Raw genomic sequence first — 22,747 nt, 5'->3', positions numbered from 1 at the left:
ATCTTCAAACGGGAGCATGGGATCCGGCCCGCGCCCACACCCAGGCCGCCCCCGCGAGACCCGGGCGTGAGATCTGAACAACACATAATGTTTTACTACTTCCTCAATTGAGAATTCTTTGTATAACTCTATACCCCATTGTTTGAGCACATCTGTTTGTTGTCTATCTCTGTCTTTCTGTCTGGCCTTAAGAAAAATATTGCAATCTTTATAGATCAGCAAGAAAAGCATCACCTGGGAAAGGAATGGGATACTGTACAAAAAAATCTTTAAAGAATTAGGTCACAGGCTTCAACTGATCAAGATAGCAAACATTTACAAACAGCACTCTTTATCAACCAAAATCCGTGATGGCATATTAGTTTTAGAAGCCTCTGTATTTGATGCTTTCAGCAAAAGGTACACATGCAATTTTGGGTTAGCAAGCATGGAAAATTACATAAATTAAGGTTATAGATAAGCATTAGTTTAGGTTTTACAAGATGAAAATATGAGATATCCAAGGAAAATAACTTTTGCTTTAATATTGTTATTTAAAAATAATGTAAAAAATCAAGTCAAGCACTGCACTGTAGGATAGCATGTTTAAATCTTAAATTTTTACAAGCTGTATTAACTCTGGCTGTGAGGTTAAGCAAAAGTCCCAATCTTTTAGAATGCAAGATCTACTATTGCCCGCCACACTTATGGGACTGCCAATGCATAGAAAGAGACCATGAAGCAAGACTCCACAGAGTTCTGTTCACTGTTCTCTTTGTAATCTATGTGTAAGAAAACAAAAATTGAAAAGTGCTATCTAGCCAGGCAGTGGTGGCTCACGCCTTTAATCCCAGCACTTGGGAGGCAGAGGCAGGCAGATTTCTGAGTTCGACGCCAGCCTGGTCTACAGAGTGAGTTCCAGGACAGCCCAGGCTTTAAAGTGGAACCCTTTCTCGAAAAACCAAAAAAAAAAAAAAGTTTTCTCCAATTATAAAAAACATTATTCTTCAAGTCAAGAGCTACAAATATCTGTCCAAGTGATCTGGGGCACATCATGTGCAAAGGCCATTCCCCTGAAAATGCAAGCACTATGGGATTTAGGTAGAACAGACTAACATAAACTCTAGGAGCTTTGTAATATCTGCAACAGCAAAGAAAACAGATAATGCAAGTACTCTACCAGAATGTTTCTCCATAAATATTCTAACAATTGTAATATGTATGAAAAAATGAGAATAATCTCTAGATCACGTGATACAAAATTTACTGACAAGAGGAATTTCTATACAACAGAAATAGGAGATGCAGAGAAAAATATAATTCTTTCATAAATTTACAATATGTAATACTCAAGCCTCAGGCATTTGGAGACAGCATCAAGTGGGCAAGAAGATAAGGACTTAGGAAGGCATAAATTTGCAGAGAGAAATCAGGACATTTTTGGAAAGCATGTCACTTTATAACACTTGCTGGTCACATACAGGCTGAGGATTGTTGTCAGCTCTTAAGAGATCATAAATTCCTGTTCGAGTGATAGATGCTGGTCTTTAGTTTCATCAATAGTAAATACACAAACTGAATGTATATCATGGAATTATTTTGTCTATGTGTTTAATGGGAACAGTACCTCTTCCTTTTCATGGAGACTGAACAAGTGCTCATTCTAGAATGTGAAGAATAACACATGGTTTTACATACTTCCACCATGAAGTCAATATGAACACTGGGACTTCGACTTTAAAACTTAGAACTGACATTTCCTCCAACACACACCTGATTCTGGATAGACGCAATGCCGCACTTGTGAGTCTTCCAGTAAAAGTTTACTATCACTTGTTTTACTACAATCTTTGCAAAGTAGATAAACTAAAATGTCGATGTGTAGTGTTCAGACACTGTGACTCTTGAGTACTAGAAGACCATAGTTATAGCCTAGCAATCCCTTGGAAAGTTTCTTAGAGATTGGCTTCCTCTACTTCCAGATGTAACTGACTCTTGTCACATCTAAGTGTTGTAACAATGTATATCTCTTTCCCTATCCCTTACCATCAAAAGATGAGACATTATAATACCATACAGTTATAATAAATATATCTCTATAGATTAAAATCAGGAGAGCATTGAATAAAATTTTTCAAGGTCTGAGAGAAAATAACTGGCAACTGTAATGTTAAATCCAAAGAAGTTGCACTACTATTGACAGTGTATAAGATACATTTAAATGTACTAATTCATTAAGACAGGTTTTTTAGTCCAATAACTGTTGGGAGCCAACACCTAGCTGAAAGCAGCTATCATCTTTGCAGCCATCACGAGCCATATACCCTGACAACAGACTTGTTTTCAACAGCCCGCAACATCTGAGTACACTCTGATAGACGTCTTGTTTTTCTCACATATCTTGTTTTGCTGGTTAGTGCTGCCAGCTGCAAGGCGCACATTATATCCACGCTGCAAGGCACATGACATAGTGCCTTCAGCTCTGCTTGTCAATGAGGGCAAGGCACGTGGTAAAGGGTATAAATACCCAGGATTTCCTTTCAATAAAATAAGACTTCGAGAGACTTGATCAGACCCTCTGTCTTGTCTCCATTCTTCCTGTCTCCGTCCCGCTGTCTCTCTTGCTAGGCCCTGACCTGCAGACCAGAGCAGCAGAACGGGCCTTTACAAAGTGGCTCCCCAAAAGTGAGGAAGCTCAGGTGGCTACAAAGTGGCGTCTCAACGTTGGATCTCCAGTAAGTGGGATACAGTGAAGGACACAGCAGGAATTGGAAGCATGCATCCTCACTCTTGCGCTGGAGACCCTGCTGACTGATCTGAACAGGTTGTTACAAAGTTGTAGGAAGCCACGGCGGGTGCTGACAAAATCCACCATTGCAAGATGGCGCTGGTGTCCAGGATTCTTCCTAGTAAACAAGTAAATTGCGCATGTGGCATGGTAAAAGCCCGCCAAAGTTAAAGCCCATCCCACGGCATTTTGGCGCGCTAGGAGTAAGCAGCCAATCAGAGGTGAATACACCGCTCTAAGGGTATATAAGCAGTGCTTTCCTGGGCCTGGGGTCTTCCACCATTTTGTTTTTGGAATAAACGTTTTGCTGCAGAAGGATCCTGATGTGTGTCCGCGTGCGTTATTGCTGGCGAGATGATTACACACACGTCACAGCTGGTGCCGAGAACCCGGGAGAATTCACCATCGCTAGCGCTGTTTGAGAAGACCCTCCGCTCTCGGAGTAAATCCAGAACCGCAGGACAAGGTAAAGCTCTGAGAGACATGTTTGGACCTGAATTATTTCGTCTCCCTCCCCAGGCAGTGCTCGTACTCTTCCTTCTGGTTTTGCAGGATGAGAAAAGCCGCTTGACTGTAGCGGCAGGCCAGGCAGTGCTAGATGGATTACAGGCCAACATGTCAGAAACAGAGGGAAAGAAGCGCTTAGAAACTCAGAAAGAAAAAGGAAAAAAAGACATGTCGAAGAAAATAGCCCCCCCCCAAGGACCCTCGATCCTCGGGGGTGAAAGTTAAGGGAAAGGACGTCCTGGTTGAGAGAAGTAGAAAAGGAGAAAAAGCCCTGGAAAAGAAACCTCTTTATCTGGTAAAGGACCCGGGGGTTTTACGGCTTGATAGCTCTGAGTCAGAGGAACTAAGTCTTTCTGAGGAAGATTTAGATGAACAGGCAGCCCGCTATGAGGAGGAAAGATACCATGCAAATGAACGGCCACTGCCGCGAGATCGAGTGTTGGCGCTAGTGATGGTTATTTGGAGGCTGTGTTTGCAAGAAGAGTGTTTCGGGGGGATGCAGTCTAGGTGAATGAGGTATTGACCCAATGCTGATTTTGCCTAGGAGGTGACAGCGAATTATAAGTCAGGAGAATTCTAAACAGGCGTTGCCCACAGTCAAAGGGCTGCTTCAGGCGGGAAGAGCAGGGTTAGAAGAAATTGGGAAACTAAGAAAGCAGGACACTGAGGTGTTACAATAGCTGCCTGCTACATCCCCAATGAACGAGATGAAAAGTTACATCTTGAATATGAGAGAGAGAGAAAAGGTTTTAGAAATACAGGTGTCCTCTCTCTGAGCTGTGTCAACAAAAAAGAATGTAAAGGCTATTTCAGAGCTCATCTAGAAACAGAGAAATCGGGAGACGTCCTGAATTTCTCTGTAGCTCTTAGATGTCCTTCTTTGTTGTCTGTTTTTGGCACGCCAATGTCCACGTGTTTGTGTTTGCTTTTTGTGTCGTTGTCTAAATGTTCTGTGTTTGTTGCGTGTTCAAAAGAAAAGATCGTTAAAACTGCTTGATACAACCTTTGGGGCTAGTTTAACTTTGTTTCAAAGACAGTCTTAATTTACACAGCAGAGGCTGATAAGCTACCCTACATCTGTAGCTAAGAGTTGAGCTGAGCTGAAAAAGCCTTTCCAGGAATTGATGTTGGCATAAGCTGCTTTTAAAAGAGACCAGCAGCTTTTTGGGTTTTATAAAGAAGCTAAGAGTTGTTTTGTCCTAGAAAAATCTCTGTGACAAGGTACTTTTCTCTTGAAATTACAGCTAGAAAAGGCAACAAATTTTGTTTGGTCTAAGTATATAAGATGCATAGCCACTTCATTGTTGTTTCTGATTGGTTTTAAAAGTATAAAAATGTTCTACATGTCTTGGTTATAGACTATTGGCTTAAATTATTGGATGTGATTAGAAATTTACAACTTTGGTAACAGAAAGTTGGTGTAAAACTAACTCAGGGTTGGAGTCATTCAGAAACCAGATGTATAAAAAGTAAGATTTTAAAACAGTATCTCTTCAATGAGATTAAAAGCTGCTTCATGCATTCATATGTAAGAATTGGCAGCAAAACTTTGTAACATAAAGGTAATCTACTTGGTCCTGATTTTAGAGAAAATAGATTGTTTAAATTGGTTTTACTTTTGCTTCTCAAAATTAATGGTTATACTCTAATGTTACAAAAGAAATTTAAAAAGTTAGTTAAACTGTCAGTATTCCATTGGCTACAGTTGGCAGTTCAATTGTGAGTTTGGAAATCTTTGACTCATCCATGTTTATGGTTCAGAAGAGGATAGAGCAGAGTTGGCTATTTTGTCAGGAGGAGATTACTTGATTTGGAGCTCAGATTGGAGTGGTACTAGTAAAAATCACAGTGCCATGATGAATGCTCAGACAGGCATGTAGACTGGGATCTTAACATGCTTGTAGGAGAAGGTCAGTGTGATGCTAATCAGGTTAAACTGCCTACACATCTCTCAGACCATACAAGCAAAGACAGACTTAGATACATTCGTCTTTGTGATGAAATTGCACCCTCATACAATCAGGGTCTGGCCATAGCTTGCACAGAGCCATAGGGATGGGGGGTGTTTTAAATGTGGAAATTTAGATAGTTTTTAAAGTGACTGTCCCAGGAACAGAGGCTTGAGCAACAGTCAGGTCACCAAGGTTACCTGACAAACTTGTCCTTGGTGCAGGAAGGATAATCCTTGGGCCAGGCCTCAGGATATAGGCCAAGATTTGAAACATTTACATTTAAATTAAGGCTATATATAGAGTGGGTGAAGCAGAAGCTTGGATTTCAGACATTCCTTTTGTCCTTACCTGCCTCTAAAAGGGTGTTCTCTAGAATTTGTTTATTGACTTGTTTGTTCCTTAGGGAGGTGTCAGCCTCAGACTCAAAAGAAATTCAAAACAGTTTATGGGCCAGGCCAAAATTGTTGAGTGTGATAGAAGACAAAATGGCTTTGGTTCCTCTGATGTGTATTAGGTCTTATCAGTAACAAGAGACCTAATCTTAAATTAATAATTGAAGGAAAAAGGGTTTTAAAAGATTGATAGATACTGGGGCTATTTAACAATTATTAGAGGACAAGATTGCCTTCAGCTTGGCTTTATCTGATACTTCACTCAACTAAAAGGAGTTGGTTATTCAATTAATCCAAAAGCAAAGTTCAAATTTAAGATTTGTAAAACTAATGGGGCACTACAGCCTGACTTGCCTACTCCAGCTGCCATTCAAGTAAATGCATATAAAATTATTATAGATTTAGAAGATTGTTTTATACAGTTCCTTTACCTCCTGGTACAGGTGAGAGGTTTGCATTAAGTGAAATTGCTTGTGATTTTTGAGAGCCCATGAAGCCATTCATTAAAAAAGCTTGCCTCAAAGAATGATTAATGGCCTTAAAAAATTTGTTGTTGCTTTAATACAAAAGGTTAAAGCGTTTGAATCTCTCAGTGTATATTATTCATTGTATATTTTATTGGCTGATCTCTCTAAAGGAGTTTTTCTACAAGCCTTTGCTCTAGTACAATGAGCTTTAAGATTTTGGAGTACTTGTTGCTCCAGAAAAGATTCAAAAACAATATCTTTTCAGTATTTGGGAACTTAGTTATATCTTAAACAGATTGTGACACAGAAAATTCCAATAAGAATAGATAATTGGGGCTAGAGAGATGGTTCCACCGTTAAAGGCTGGACTCACAACTAAAAATATTAGAGTTCAATTCCCAGCAACCACATGGTGGCTCACAACCATTTGTAGTGAGATCTAATGCCATCTTCTGGCTTGGAGGTGTACAAAAAAAAATGGTTTCCTTTTAATGATTCTCAAAAGTTGTTAACAGATATTAATTTGCTAAAACCTCATCTTCAGCTTACCATAGAAGAACGTAAACCTCTATTTAATATTCTCAAGGGAGATGCAAGTCCTAATTCCCCTTGACAATTAACTGATGAAGGAGGAACAGCTTTTAGCACTTTTTACCCTCAATATTTTAAATCTGGACAGTCAGGGCCATTCGGCTGCTGACCGTCACTGTTTAGAGCCTGACAGTCCAAAAGAGATGGTCAAATGGATTGACATCTTGACTGGACAATGGAAAGGCCTGGATCCTATTTTATTAAGAGCCAGGGGAGCGGTTTGTGTTTTTCCGCAGGAAGAAGACAACCCGTTTTGGCTACCAGAGCGACTGACGCGACGACTCGCGATATTAGAAGATGACACCCAGGCGGACCTTCCAAACTCTGATGACAGCCCTTGTGCTGATCCAAGGGATACAGGTTCCTAGTATATCGGGGGAACAACGATGGACCATATTATCTGCCTTTCCAAAACCCATACCAGTCAGACATAATGTAGCTAATCTGTCCAGGAAATTGTTTCAATATCTTGCAGGAAATTGGTCAGAAAACTTCGATGAGGCACTCAGAAAATTGAGAGCAGCTGTGGTGAACAACAACTCAACGCTCATGGATCTGTCCCCGACTGAGGGACTGTCCTCCTGGATTTCTTCAGCTTTCTTTTTCTTTTCTTTTTCTTTTCCTTTTTTTTAAGTGGGTGGGAGTAGGCCTGTTTGGTATGCCCTATGTTGCGGATTAGTGTTCATTTTCTGGTTGGCTTGCAAACTCAGAGCTCAACAAAATCATGACAAGGCTATTATTGCCCAGGCGCTTGTGGCCAAAGAACTAGGGGCTTCCCCTGCAGTGTGGCTATCACTGCTTCAAAAATAAGTAGTCTCCCCCTCACTAGTGGTGGTGCTAAATGTTGGGCCGTCAGCCGTTGCACCCCAAAGATTTGCCCATTGCACTGGGTCGGTGAGGAGTCTTGGCCTGGCTGGTCCTTGTCTGTGTAGCTGTGGTACCTGAATTTTGAGGCAAACAGCCCTTGCACCCCTAGGAGATGACTCCATTGCACAGGGATGGGTGTTTGCATCTCTTTCTGTTTCCCTTAGCCCTTGCACCCAGAGGACTTGCTTCCATTGCACCTGGTAGGGTAAGGGAGACTGTCTTAAACTGTTAGTCCTTGATCGCTTATTCCCCCAAGATGGAATTTGCTTGATCGGGCTTGAGTTTGAGTCATGATTGGTACCACACTAGACAGGCCAAGGACAGCCAGATAGACAGCTTCATCTTTTCATCTCCAGGCCAGCTGCCATTGGTCCCAACGACGGGAAATAGGCTGACGCCACATGCCAGATATACACCATGAGGACAACTGGGGAATTGATGGCAAACCAACCCCATTACGGGATTAGCGAGTGGCAATGATGGGATTAGCGAGTGGTATATCCCTCGTAGCCTAAGACAGGGTGGCTCGCTTTTCCTCGGTGTTAGCCCTATTGGTGCTGGGTGTGGAAAAATGTCAGCTAGCCTAAGACATGGGACATTGACCAGTGCCTGTTTAACAAAACAAAAGGAAATAGCCAATAGACAGATTCCTCAGCCGCTGTACCCAAGGGCTTTTGGTAAAGACACCCTATAAAGCCTCAAACATATCTATACGCAGTCCCTGCCCACTAAGGTGTTCGTTCCACGGATAGTAGGTCTGGTAAGTCAATGACGGAGTGGACGGATAAGCCTCGGCCACCTAAGACAGGGCAGCCCTGGGTGGGGAGGCTGACCCAGTGACGGGTAAGAGTTTGAGCACCACCCTCCAAAGAGACTCAGACCCGCCGTGAGACCCCCAAATATGGGAGTTACGAAACCTTCCCAGGGATCTCAACTACCACCCTCTGCAATAAAACAAAAAAGGGGCAGATGTAGGAAGCCGCGGCGGGTGCTGACAAAATCCGCCATTGCAAGATGGCGCTGCCGTCCAGGATTCTTCCTAGTAAACAAGTAAATTGCGCATGTGGCATGGTAAAAGCCCGCCAAAGTTAAAGCCCATCCCACGGCATTTTGGCGCGCTAGGAGTAAGCAGCCAATCAGAGGTGAATATACCGCTCTAAGGGTATATAAGCAGTGCTTTCCCGGGCCTGGGGTCTTCCACCATTTTGTTTTTGGAATAAACGTTTTGCTGCGGAAGGATCCTGATGTGTGTCCTCGTGTGTTATTGCTGGCAAGACGATTACACGCGCGTCACACAAAGTGGCGCACAACTCAAGATGGCAAGAACGAGAAGCCCAGTGAGGGGCATTACCAGAAGAAGGGTCGACTGAAACTTCAGAAGTGAAAGAGAGGTGATTGCCGCAGGAAACTGCCACGTGGACATCAGTAGGTCATAGTAATGATAATGAGGCAGGAAATAAGTCAGCCTGAACTCAATTCTCTGTTTTTGTTTTGTTGTTTGCTGCTTACATGTGTCAATTGTCTGCTTTTGTTTTGCTCTTTAAATGCTGTCTTTCATGTTCAAAAGAAAAGCATAGAATCCAAAATACGACCAAAGGTTCAAGTAATCGATTTGTCAGAGCCAGATTGTGCTGACCTAGAGGAAGAGGCAGTCAAATATTATCACCCTGAATGGCCCTCTTCCCAAAGGCCCCCTCCCTCTGCTCCTCCACCTCGAGATGCTCCTGCTTACACACTACAATGTATGTGTAATCCTCCTCTAGGCCCTTAAGTTTTAGAACCCAACTTAATGAATGAGTCACATGTAATTTGAACTAGACTTTTGAAGTAGTCACATTTCAATCTTGGTTGTGCTCAGAGGATTGAGATAATTGTTACCAAGAAATTTTTTTCCAAAATTATACAGTACTTAAATATTCCTAAAATAAACCAGACTTGGGTCAGAATCTAGAAGTTTCACCCAATACTAGGTACTGAGTGTGCAGTATCTCCTCGTTTTAACAACTCAGAAATTCCTGAATTTACACAACTTAGGACATAATATCCCTTCAATCTACAAACATAGATATTTCCACTCCTGAAAATTCTACCCCCACAATGAAACCCTATACAAAGCCTGCCTCCCACTCAGTTCTCTTCTGATTTTCACCAGAGCAGAGGCAGCCTCCCTCCAATGTTATTCAGTAAAAACCCTGTGTGTGATTTATTGTTGCATAAGGCTTTGTAGTATATCTTGGTTTCTAACTGTGAGGAGACCTTTTATTTCAGAGCTCTTAAGAGTTGCACTGGGACACATTATCCTGAGGGGTGTAAGAATTTCACTGGTAATAACTTACCATGTACCTCACAGAAGTGCTGAAACATATACAGAGTGGTAGTGAACTAGATTTTCATTTTTGTCTTGTGGATTGTTATTCTGCCAGACCTAGTGTTTCCAGAGACCCCAATACTTATATCACCTAACCAGTAAACATCAAACACAATCTTTCATTCTGAACAATAAACTCAAGAGTTAAAAACAATCTTTCTTCCCCTTTGAAATTGTAGTGTTTTGATGTCATTATTTATAAGGACCCATCAAGAAGATACATTATCCCCACCCAGGAAAATGTTTCATAATAAACTGCCAAAAAATAGACAAGAAATCTGAGACAAGACTTTATGGGACCAAAATTGTAACGCCTGCATATCAAATATTAATGATGATGTTCGTGGTGAACATCAATGTTAGTAAATGTACATGCTGAAATACAGGACCACAGTCAATTTGGCCAAAATTGTGGGGGAAAAAATGTGAGTCTATATAACTACAAATGTGGATTGCATTACTATAAAACTGGCTGAGTTTGAATGGCCTGAGAATAGCAAAGAGCCAGTGAAAGAGAAGAGGAGAGAAATGAACACTATGTAGTTGAGAGTATGGTTATTGTCTGCCCAGAGACTGTAGCGATGGAGGCACAGAGTAGGACTCTGGTGTGGCTTGAATGTCTGGGGATCTCCAGAAATTGTAGCTCTCTAACTGTACTGAAATGCAGTTGATAACTCCTAAAAAATCCTAAAAAAAATTCTTGTTATTTCTGAGGGTAAAATGCTGCTTGTTTAGGGATATAACACCTGTACCCTAACAAGGGAGCATTAAGTAATATGGCCTTTGTTCTATTTCCATAGGAACTGTGTGTCTTGCTGCCTGCTTCTGATTTAAGAATTTATTATTAAATTGTGAAAAGTTTTCTATGAAAGCTATTTAGGAAGAAATGTGAAATGATCCTAAGCAAAGGAAAGGGAAAGTCTTCTCTAATTGGGGAAAAGGAAAACATTCTTCTTTCATCTATTTGTCCTGAGTACTTATACATCTCTCAGAGTACATGATCACATGTTAAAATGTTCATCACAAGTTCACACAAAATAACAAACCATAAATTGAAATTGAAGTTTACAACAGAGAATGTTTACATACATATCCATTAGGAGTAATTATCTGGCTAAATGTCCATCACCTGTCATAGCTACACAGGTTCACGGGGAATTGGCAACCATAACTAAGATATTGGTGAGAATTTGTATACATAAACTGAGTCAATATCTTCATCTTCTGTCCTGACACCTATAATAAATTGTTAATTACCTTTTTATGAAGTTTCTTTATAGGTTTTACAAACAATGAGGAGTATAATGACTGGTTACTGCCTCAGAAGTGACATTAAAGACTGGAAGAGATCTCACCGCAGTTTTGACTATGAGAAAGAATTTAAGTTTTATTAACCAAGTTTAAAAATTACTATAAACAGGAATCCTCATAGGATCATCATTAAGGATAAAGAAACCAGCCGGGCGGTGGTGGTGCACGCCTTTAATCCCAGCACTTGGGAGGCAGAGGCAGGTGGATCTCTGAGTTCGAGAGTTCGAGAGTTCGAGAGTTCGAGGCCAGCCTGGTCTACAGAGTGAGTTCCAGGACAGCCAGGGCTACACAGAGAAACCCTGTCTCAAAAAAAACCAAAAAAAAAAAAAAGGATGAAGAAACCATCTATTTTTCTATACAGTATCACTACAAGATAGTGCATCTTCATAGGTATGCAGACATCTGCTCAAAAGGGCCTAAATTGGCAACAACTGTGGATGAAGGGACTTTTTACATTGCTGTGAGACACAAGGCAGTGTCCTCCACTCTTAGTTCCACAACATACATCTTCCATACTCCTCCTAACAAGGAGGAGCCCTCAGTCCTCTTCTGAGTTCTCCTGCTACAAAACCCATTTTCAATCAAGGAATGATTCTTCCCACCTACTCTAAAAGGTTCCTATCCCCAGACTGCCCCTTCAGTTGTCCTGCAGCTGAAGACAAGTTTCTTTTCCCTGAAAAATACTGCCAAATTTCAGGTGGGCTCCTAAAAATGTAGTCACTGGAGGTTCTAGGAATGATCATCAGGCTCCTGTAAAGTGGATCCTCTTAATGTGTATCTTACAATGCTCTTCCATAAATAGTGAATGTTCCAAATCCAGTCAGCCCCAGTTCCCATGCTCTTCTAACATGATATGGTTAATTTCTATGAGCCAATGACTTGCATCTTTCTCAAACTGCACATGCATCCATCCATGTAAACTCCAATAGTATGTCTACCTGAAACCATTTTGTCCACTCAAACCATATGCTTGTTGTACCATTGACAAGATGTGTATAAATGGTTATAGACTGAAGACCATCATATTGTGTGAGAGGTAAAAGGTAATATGTGTTTTCACTGTGCACTATTTGAAATTCTTCCATCACACTGGAAATCTCAGTTTATCTGGGATAATGATCTCTAAGCCACCAAGCAGTGAGGTCTGTATCCACTGAACATGTGAAACTGGAATCACCAGAGATTCTCCAGCTGGCTGCAATTTAAAAACTGTTAAGGGATATTCCTGACACGTAACTTTAAATTGCATGGAGTGTGAGCTTCAACATTCCTGATACAGCAATTGACAGAAATTACCTATGATCATTTGATAGCAAGGTCTTCTACTGCTTCAACTAATGATGAGGTCCTGTTTCAACAAACAGCAAAACTGAGAACAATGCAACTTAATCACTGAGCAGTTTCTCACAAGTCGAACAATTTCCTTAATTTTCTAATCAAGAAAAATATGTAGTGATATGGATTTGTTCATTGTAAACTTTGATTTGTTCTTAGATAATTTTCAGAGCCTTCTTGAATTTACTTAAAATATTCGGATGTAATGCATCAGCTTGGAGTTCAGATTTTTCTCAACTTTTTTCAAATATACTTCCAAATGGATTTCCAGAATGTTTGGGTTTACAAACTGTGCATGAGTATGTATCTCATTCACTACACAAAAGATATTTCTGTAGTGGTTTATAGATCATGATATTTGTATGACTGGAATTACACATGAATTTAAGATGAAGACAATACCTGAATAATGAGTTTTTGTGTTTTCGTTCAGAGTGTATGTTCTGAGATGTGTAAAGTATAGAATTCTCTAAACAATTTAGAAAAAGAATGGAAATCACAACATAGAGTCTGAATGGTTATCCCTGAAAACAATGAAGCCAGGTTTTCGTTTATTTTCTGATAGACTTTTATCTCATACTCCCTTGAAATCAAGAGAGAGAGAGAAAGGAGACTTATTGCTGAGGCTCTGAAAGTCTCTACATGTTTTCTGTTTCAAGTCTTTTTAACTTAACCTAGTACTACTATGTAATAAGCCTGGAATATTGCACAGAATCTTCCCTATTTTAGTTAACAACAATCATTTTCACTATTTCAGTGTTTCTAAGTTTTGTAATGCTAACCACTGACACACAATTTAAATTATTCGTATGTGGGCAGACACACCTGGAGTTGAATGATTTCTCAGTTCTTTTTTTTTTTTTTGGTTTTTTGAAACAGGGTTTCTCCTTATAGCCCAGGCTGCCTGGAACTCACTCTGTAGACCAGGCTGGCCTCGAACTCAGAAATCCGCCTGCCTCTGCCTCCCAAGTGCTGGGATTAAAGGCCTGCGCCACCACTGCCCGGCGATTTCTCAGTTCTAAGACCATTAGAAATATGTGTTTGACGATGTTCTTAAGCATCACCAGTCAAAGAGTCATTCCAACTCCAAAGAGGTTGTTACTAACCTGTTGATAACCACCACTATAACATTTACATTACAGATTTGCAGAAAATATTCATGACTTCAGCATGTTTTGTGAAAGACATTTGTTGGGAAGATTCAACATATATTCATCTAAGTAACCCAAGTACAAACTGAAAACAACCAAGTCAAACCTGTTGAATCACCCAGCTTTATTTACTCGAAAAATGGGATGGAGTCATTGAGCACAAAGGACTTATAGTCAGTTTTTATCCTGAAACATAAAACCAGCATTTGAAAAGAATTATGGATATTGGATACTTGACATGTACGTCACATCTGTAGGTATAATATAGGATACAGAACTTGTAGTCTCTGTTGATCACTTTGTAAGAAACTCTTTTACATTCAAGTGGTCTGAATTTGTTCATTTGAATAAAATTAACAGGATGTTGCTAGTTTTATTATATATTTTGAGGGCTATTTTACACATCTTAATTATTTTCTCTTTGGAATGCATTATTTCTCTATCCATGAAAGTGTTATACAACATTACATTCTTCTCATTTCCAGACTCACCTTCAACCAGCCTGGTCTACAGAGTAGTATTTGAGGAAGACCAAGGAAAAGTTTAATGAAAACTGTCCTACATTGTCACACTTTCAGAGTTTGCAACAATCATGAATACTTGACATTATCAAAGATTTGAACATTGCATGAAGCACTTCACAAGTTTTTCATAATTGTACTCATGCTCTGGTGTGGAGCCTCAAATGTTGCAAAGAAAACACCCTAGGTAAACAAATTTATACAGGAAAATATCACATTTTCTGCAACAGAAAAACTTTCCCCACTAAAAAATTTTAGATGTTTCTTCTGACCTCAAATGAAATCAAAGATATTTCCATATGTATTGTATTTGTTAAGTTTCTCACCGGTATGAATTCTCTGCTTCATTCTAACAGATATGCCAAAAGTAAAGGATTTACACCTTAAATACATTTGAAAGTTTTTCCTTACTTAAGTATTCTCTAACTTTTTTTTTTTTGGTTTTTTGAGACAGAGTTTCTCTGTACAGCCCTGGCTGTCCTGGAACTATGCAGACCAGGCTGGCCTTGAACTCAGAAATCCACCTGTCTCTGCCTCACAAGAGCAGGTGCGCCACCACTGCCCGGCATCTAATAAATTTTAAGATGATATTTCTTGGTAGAGAGTTGTCTCACTTATGTCATTCACAAAGTTTCTAAACTGTATGAAATCTCTGATAATCTGACAGGGTGACATTGTGGGCAATGCATTTGTCACATTCATAATATTTGTAAGGTTTATCTCATGTATAAATTCTCTGATGCCTTCACACATTAACTATATGGGTAGATTATTTGTCACATTCATGGCATTTGTAAGGTTTCTCTCCTGTATAGATTTTCTGACTTCTCAGACAGCTTTTGTAAGATAAGCATTTGCCACAATGGCTACATTTGTAGTTTCTCCCCTGTGTGAATTTTCTGATGAACGCCAAGATTTGATGGTTGGTTAAAGCATTTGTCACATTCACTAAATTTGTAAGGTTTCTCTCCTGTGTGAATTCTCTGATGCCTGCTCAGACTCCATTTTTCAGTAAAGCCTTTGTCACATTCACTGCATTTGTAAGGTTTCTCTCCTGTATGAATTCTGTGATGAACACTCAGTTTAACTTTCTGCGTAAAGCACTTGCCACAGTCACTACATTTGTAAGGTTTCTCTCCTGTATGAATTCTCCGATGAAGTCTCAGACTACATTTGCGGGTAAAGCTTTTGTCACATTCAGTGCATTTATAAGGTTTCTCTCCTGTATGAATTCTATGATGAATTCTCAGACTGGCTTTTTCAGTAAAATATTTGTCACATTCACTGCATTTGTAAGGTTTCTCTCCTGTGTGAATTTTCTCATGGACCCTAAGATGTGATGGTTGGTTAAAGCATTTGTTACATTCAGTGCATTTATAAGGTTTCTCTCCTGTATGAATTCTATTATAAATTCTCAGATTGCCTTTCTCAGTAAAGCATTTGTCACATTCCTTGCATTCGTAAGATTTCTCTCCTGAATGAATTCTCTGATGAACACTAAAATAGGATTTTTGGACAAAACACTTGTCACATTCGTAGCATTTGTAAAGTTTCCTTTGTGTATGACATCTCTGATGCATTTTAAAATTGAATTTTTGTGTAAAACATTTTTCACATTCACTACATTTGTGAGGTTTCTTTTCTGGTTAAACGCTCTGCTGACTTTGAAGATTGTCTCTCTGGGTAAAACATTTGTCAGGTTTACTACATTTGTCAGGATTCACTCCACTATTATTTTGTTTCACCAGTGGTTTAGGTTTACAGAGAAAAACTTTATCAAATTCTGTATTTCTATTCTGTTCTTTCTTTTCTGTGTGGATTCCTTGATTGAGACTTATGATTGAACACACATTTAAACCATTTGCACATTCTTTATACTTGCAAACTTCTTCACTGTTCCCCGTTTTAAATATTTTTAGGTTTGAGAATTGAAGAGAAGCATCTCTGTCATGAGTTTTATGAGGTGTACTTTGGGTAGATTCATGAATCATATTACTAAGTTCATTGCATTTAGAAGACTTTTCTTGGATATTCACGTATTCATGGACAATGTACTGTGTGTCTTGATCCAAAACCTTCACATACATTCCACATATGTGATGATTTTCTGAAAAAAAGTGCAATTAGGGATGACAGGGATGACTTACAAGAGTTTGAAGTGATTTAATAACCAGTGTTTGCTGAAGTTTTAGGTAAAATATACATTCTGATGGACTCAAGAGAGAGGTTTTTTTAATCATTACATGGATCCTTAGAAGAACTTCAAATCTGATCTATGTCAAATGATAGGAAATGATAATTGCCTTTTAAAACTTATTTTAATATTCTACCACCTACCCACCTCAAAAATATTAACCTACAATTGCTCCTCATTAAAGGGAATACAGAAGCAATGAATGGATCAGAGACTGAAGGATAGTCCATCCAGACACTGACCTACCTCGGGATCCATTCCACATGCAGACAAGAAACAAAGACAGTCCTGCTGATACCATTAAGTACTTGCTGACAAGAGCCTGTTGTTGCTGTCTCCTGTGAGGCTCTGTCAGCACCTGAACAACATAAATGGATGCTTGCAGCCAACAATAGAACTGAGCATGGGTCCCCATTAGAGGAGTTAGGGAAAGGATTGTAGGAGCTGAATGGATTTTCAAATCAATAGGAAGAACAATAATATCTATCAACCAGACTTCCCTGACCTCCCAAGGACAAAAAACACTAAGCAAAGAGTACACATGGAGGGACTCATGTCACCAGCTACATATGTAGCAGAGGATTGCCATATCTGGCATCAATGAGTGTGGGGGCCCTTGGTCCTGTGAAGGCTTGCTGCCCAAACATAGGGGAATCCTAGTTGAGGTGTGGGTGGAGGAGCACTCTCATAGATGTAGGGGGGAAGGGGGAGGAGGAAGGTGCTTCACAGAGGAGGAACCTGGAAGGGAGATAGCTTTTAAAATGGAAATTAATAAAATAATGAATGAAAAAAAAAGAAAATTATACTTTGCAGAAGCTAGGACATTGTAATCATACTTTACAAAGTAGATCTCTGAACGATGTATCTCTAATCTTATGGTTACAATTTGATTCAGAGTGACAATGTGCAGCTTTGGTAAGTATAAATTTATGATGTAACTGACTCTGACATGGAAACCAGTAAATAGTTTTCTTTCAGCATCCTAAATGAAAGGATAATCATGTCCCAGAACTAAACCAATTGTCTAAAAGTAAATAAAAAATTTCTCCTTAACAACAGCTCTATATACACCTGAAAGCTGTTGCAGTTTTTAAAATCATAAATGAGGGAACATTTTAAAGCAATAGTAAGATTAAAATAGTCCAACTATTTGATGTGTAGAAATATAATTCCTTGTTGTGAATATTTAATTCTTTTGAACTTGAAAGACTTGAATCAAGCTAGATTAGTGATAAGGAGAGATCAGAGAATATTGCACTGATTACTCTTCCAAAGAAAGCAGAGAACTGTAAAGAAAACACAATGAAACATTATGATTTTAACCAGAAAAACTTTGATTTTTCCTCTTTTGGGGGTCTGTAGACACTTCAGAGATTTTGTATGAATACAAAATGTGAACATTCAAAAAAACAAATCAGGAAGTAAAGAAGAAGTATATTCTTACCAACAAACAAAAGATTGTTGTAATTTTCCAACATCACATCCATGTACAATGCCCTCTGAGCAAAATTGAGACATTCCCATTCCTCCAGTGAGAAGTCCACAGCCACATCCTTAAAGGTTAACAGACCCTGGAATGGAAATGATTGAAGAAAATATTGAAGCACAAATGTTTTCCACAAGTTCTATAGAGAAGTGTCTGAAATTCTGAATTGGTGCTCTTCCACAGACAATCTGTACAATGACTTAATATAATACTCACATTTAGAAAGGCTCTCACTTCCATGAATTTTCTTTGGTTTATTGAGACCTTACCAGTAAACGAAAGATTGGCCACCACTGCTACATTTGAAAATTTAGTGCCCAGTTTGATTTGTGGAATATCTTTTAAAGTCCTCTATTATGATATTTGTTTCTCAGCACCCACAATGCACTGCACAATGGAATGTTAAAACCAATTCTTTAAAATCCAATGATGTCTTCTGAATGCTACTGACAGAAAGAATACACAGCACATATGCATACATTCAGGCAAAGGTAAGCAACATATATTGAAGAAAGATGAACTTTAAGTTTAATAAAAAATACTTTGTAAAACACTCAGACTTCCTTGTATTTCGATTTCTCTGAGAGTTCAGGATATAATTATTTCAAAAACAGTAAACATTTACAGAATATAGCATCTGTATTTGATGTCTAGATGCAGTAACATAACTTTATGAAATATGGGTTGACATCAAATAGAATCTCAGTGCCATATCATAAACTGTCAAATTATGATGACAAGAAACATGCTTTCAAATTTTACAGTGCACAGCTTGCTGAAATATGGACACTTGCTTATTCCTGTGTGCAGCTGCATCTCACTTGTCTGGATTACAACATATCTATTTAACAATCTGAGGCCTAAGTAGAATGTTACATCCTTTCTAGATCAAACTGGTAGAATATGAAATGCAAAATTAATGGATAGACTAACAGTCAGAGTTTTTTCTTAAACAGAATAGTACTGCAGCATCAGGGCATACAATCAACATTCCAGACACTCAAGTGCATTGCGAAGTTATTTTATGAAAATATATTCAAAACTATCAAGTAGTAATACCAGGATTTGAGAGCATTAAAATATTTAATATTTTATAGAAGCTGGTATAATTAATACATATAATAACAATTTCATTTTCTTCAGTATTTGACCACTTCTGTACCAGAATTGTAGCTTGCATAGAGAAGTATAATCTAAAATTCTTCCTTTGTTCATGAAAACTATAATACATTGGTTTTTTACTGTCTCTATTACAAATGAGCCTCAAAAATGTAAACTTGGTGCATGAAAAAATTACTAAGAAGTCAAGGTACTTGCTGCTTTTCCATAGAAAAATAATTAAATTCTTTTTAAACATATTGCAATTCACTGCTATGTCTGACTTCAGTCAGCAGGGATTGGTGCTGCACTCTGGGTTTTAGGGGCATAATGTATTATTCAGTGTACATAAAAATATTTGTATGGCCGGACAATGGTGGCACACTCCTTTAATCCCAGCACTTAGGAGGTAGAGGCAGGTGGATTTCTCAATTGGAGGCCAGTCTGTTCTACAGAGTGAGTTCCAGGACAGCAAGGGCTACATAGAGAAACCCTGTCTCAAAACAAACAAACAAACAAAAAAAAATTGGATGAACACTTATATAATTAAAGAAAATTGTATTGTAATCAAAGATAGAATCATTCATTGCCACAACCCTTCAGTTATGTAATGCATAATTTGAATAAAGAAAAATAACATAGGTTCTATCAAGTCTTCTTCCTGCTAAAGAACCAAACACAAAAAATTAGGAAGCACATTAATTTATGTTTGAAAATTGATACTTTATAAATAGCACCAATGCAAATCCCTGTAAAAAATTCTCACTAATGTCTTTCATGTGGTGAAATGAGAAGGTTAAGACACAGGACTTACACTGCTTCTAAAGATTGAAATCAAAAAGAAAGGAAAATACCCATCTCTATAATGAGAATTTACCACAGGGCCAGTATCTCTCATGAGACAAACATTTCAGATGTCAACACTTCTATGATTGCTGTGTGACATAAAATGTCAAAAAGAGTTGTCAGAATACTGAAATCTGCCTCAGCTCACAATCACACCATTGGCAAAAGAAAGATGATTGCCATGCATCATCTGTGCCTCTAGAGAGCTGATACATTTACTATTAGGATTCAACACATTGGGTCCCTTATAATTTCACTCTTCTACAAATTCTACTCTTCCATATACAGATTTAGTGATGCAAATTTCAACATATTTCCATACCCAAATTCACAAGCTTCTGTCTGGAAATCTGACCATCCCTGAAACACAATTGATGTGACACAAGAGACCTTACTTCCACACTAATATAAATGGACAGAACTTTACCCAATGTAGAAAATACCCATCAAGATATTCTTGAGACTCATTATTTCTTTTCTTTTTTTTTGAGACAGAGTTCTGGCTATCCTCCTGGAACTCACTCTGTAGACCAAGCTGACCTAGAACTCAGAAATCCGCCTGCCTCTGCCTCCCAAGTGCTGGGATTAAAGTCGTGCACCACCACCGCCCGGCCTTGAGACTCATTCTTAATAAATGCTATTGGAGACCAGCAGGTCTCCAGTCCATGAGAATTTTACATCCTCACAGTATGAAATACAGTAGAAATATGAAGACGTATATGAAACATTGAATTTTTATTATCACAAAGGAAAATGAAGATGATAGAAAAGAAGCTCTTAGATAACATTTCACATATAATTAATCTTTCAAATGGATTGAATAAAAAAGGGATTTTTAAGAAATGTTGACAGAACACTGACCTGTGGAGTGTTTATCATGGAAGCACTCATTCTTTTTGTTGTTCTTCTAGGTGCTGTGTGAGGAACAAAGATTAGAATTCTTGAAATTTCACATCAAGGATTGAACAATTCAAAGATGAAATAAATATGACTCTATTAAGACAGTGCTAACCCACATTAAAAAAAATCATTAAAATAAAATACCAGGTATTTGATACCAGGTATCTTGACAATAATTCTACAGACATGAGAGCATGCAATGATTTGTGTCCTGATATGAGTATAACCTGAGGACTATTTCTAACCTCAGAAATTACCAGGCACAAACATAGAACACATGTATGCCTGCTGTGGAACACTTAACACTCAGGGTAATTACTGAAAACTTCTCTTCCTGGGTCTAGAGTCAAAGACAAATAGCTAAAGTGTGCCAAGACTGATTTCTAGATTTGAATGGAGTTTCATTAGTAATCACTTTAGAATACAATATCTGAGCCTTTGAGGAAATTCCAGTTCATCCTATGCGGAAGATAAAGTATATGTATTTTCCATTTGTGTCCTGTTGCCTTGGAATACAAAGGTTCTATCTGATAAATTTGTTGTACTTCTACATGAAAGTAAGAATTAATGGCATGGGTCTCCTGGCATAAATACCCATACAGACATATACATACATACATGTGTTTACACACATATAAAAACATAACAACTCATTCCTAATGTTGAGATATTATTAGTATGAAAAGTGCTCATGACCATGGAATCAGCAAATATGTAGTACTTTTTAAGTAGTACATTCCTCTTATATTTCTCTTATGCCAAATATTTTTCTTGGTACATGAATCGTTAAACAGGTACATGAAGAGTTTCTTTCCATGATGCTGGATCAGAAGTTTAGATTGACATTTGGAAATAGCAGATGGATGGACAGCTGTGGAAAATCATGTAAAATTAATAAGAATTGATGAGGACAATGATAATTTCCTAGAAACAAGTAACAAGTAGGCTTTCAATGTTATAACACTAGGCCAGACAATAAGGAAATGCTGACACCCAGGCACACAGTGTTTCCTCAAACATTGTAGAGGACTTAACAAATTTACCAATAAATTCTCAAATGTACAAAGAAAAAATAAACAGTCAATATGTACCAGTGTACATTGAAAAAAATTTCTTGTTAATGAATGGAGAAAGTAAACTCAACTTGATTATTTTTTTTGGGGGGGGGGTTGAGACAGGGTTTCTTTGTATAGCCCTGGCTGTCCTGGAACTCACTCTGTAGACCAAGGTGGCCTCAAACTCAGAAATCCACCTGCCTCTGCCTCCCAAATGCTGTGATTAAAGGTGTGCACCACTACTGCCCGGCTCACCTTGATTTCTTGCCAGAGATGAAAGACTATTTCAACAGGCACAGACAGACAAGGCACAAAGTATGAACAGTGAAAGAAGGCTTACAACCATGTCAATATACTGATAAAATGCCTGGGACAAAATATCACAGAGGATTCCTAGAAAAGTTCTGTATAGTGTGAGAACAGAAAGAACATCCCTTAGTCTAATGAAGATAATAGTCAAGAACTTAAACCTATCATTACAAAAATTACAGACAGCTGTCATCATTCAATTGTTTTTAAAAGAGAGACAAGCATGTGCAAAGCTTTTAAACTAACTTTTCACAGTGCAGCAGCACTTACATAGAGCAGGTAAGACACAGAATATTTTCTTTTCTTTTCTTTTTCTTTTCTTTCTTTTTTTTTTTTTCTTTTTTTTTTTTTTGAGACAGGGTTTCTCTGTATAGTCCTGGCTCTCCTGGAACTCACTCTGTAGACCAGGCTGGCCTCGAACTCAGAAATCCACCTGCCTCTGCCTCCCAAGTTCTGGGATTAAAGGTGTGTGCCACCACCGCCCAGTGAGACACAGAATATTTTCAATCAGTCAAATAAGGATACTTGTGGAGAGCCTTTGAGGCTGTTTGGCAGGAATCCGACATTGGCAAAGGACAAGGAAATGGGCTTTAGGCAGGAATCTGACTTTGAGCCATGACAAGGAAGTAA

The 22,747-nt window shown here is 38.6% G+C and overlaps 1 pseudogene; it reads right to left on the bottom strand.

The window, feature by feature from the left end:
* Positions 1 to 14,950: 14,950 nt before the first annotated feature.
* Positions 14,951 to 20,744, bottom strand: LOC114637741 (annotated as a pseudogene).
* Positions 20,745 to 22,747: the final 2,003 nt, after the last annotated feature.

The sequence above is a fragment of the Grammomys surdaster genome, unplaced genomic scaffold, assembly GCF_004785775.1.
Source record: "Grammomys surdaster isolate TR1022 unplaced genomic scaffold, NIH_TR_1.0 125408, whole genome shotgun sequence".
Lineage (NCBI taxonomy): Eukaryota > Metazoa > Chordata > Mammalia > Rodentia > Muridae > Grammomys > Grammomys surdaster.
Note: the sequence above shows the minus strand (reverse complement) of the source record. Positions and strands in the feature narration are given on the sequence as shown.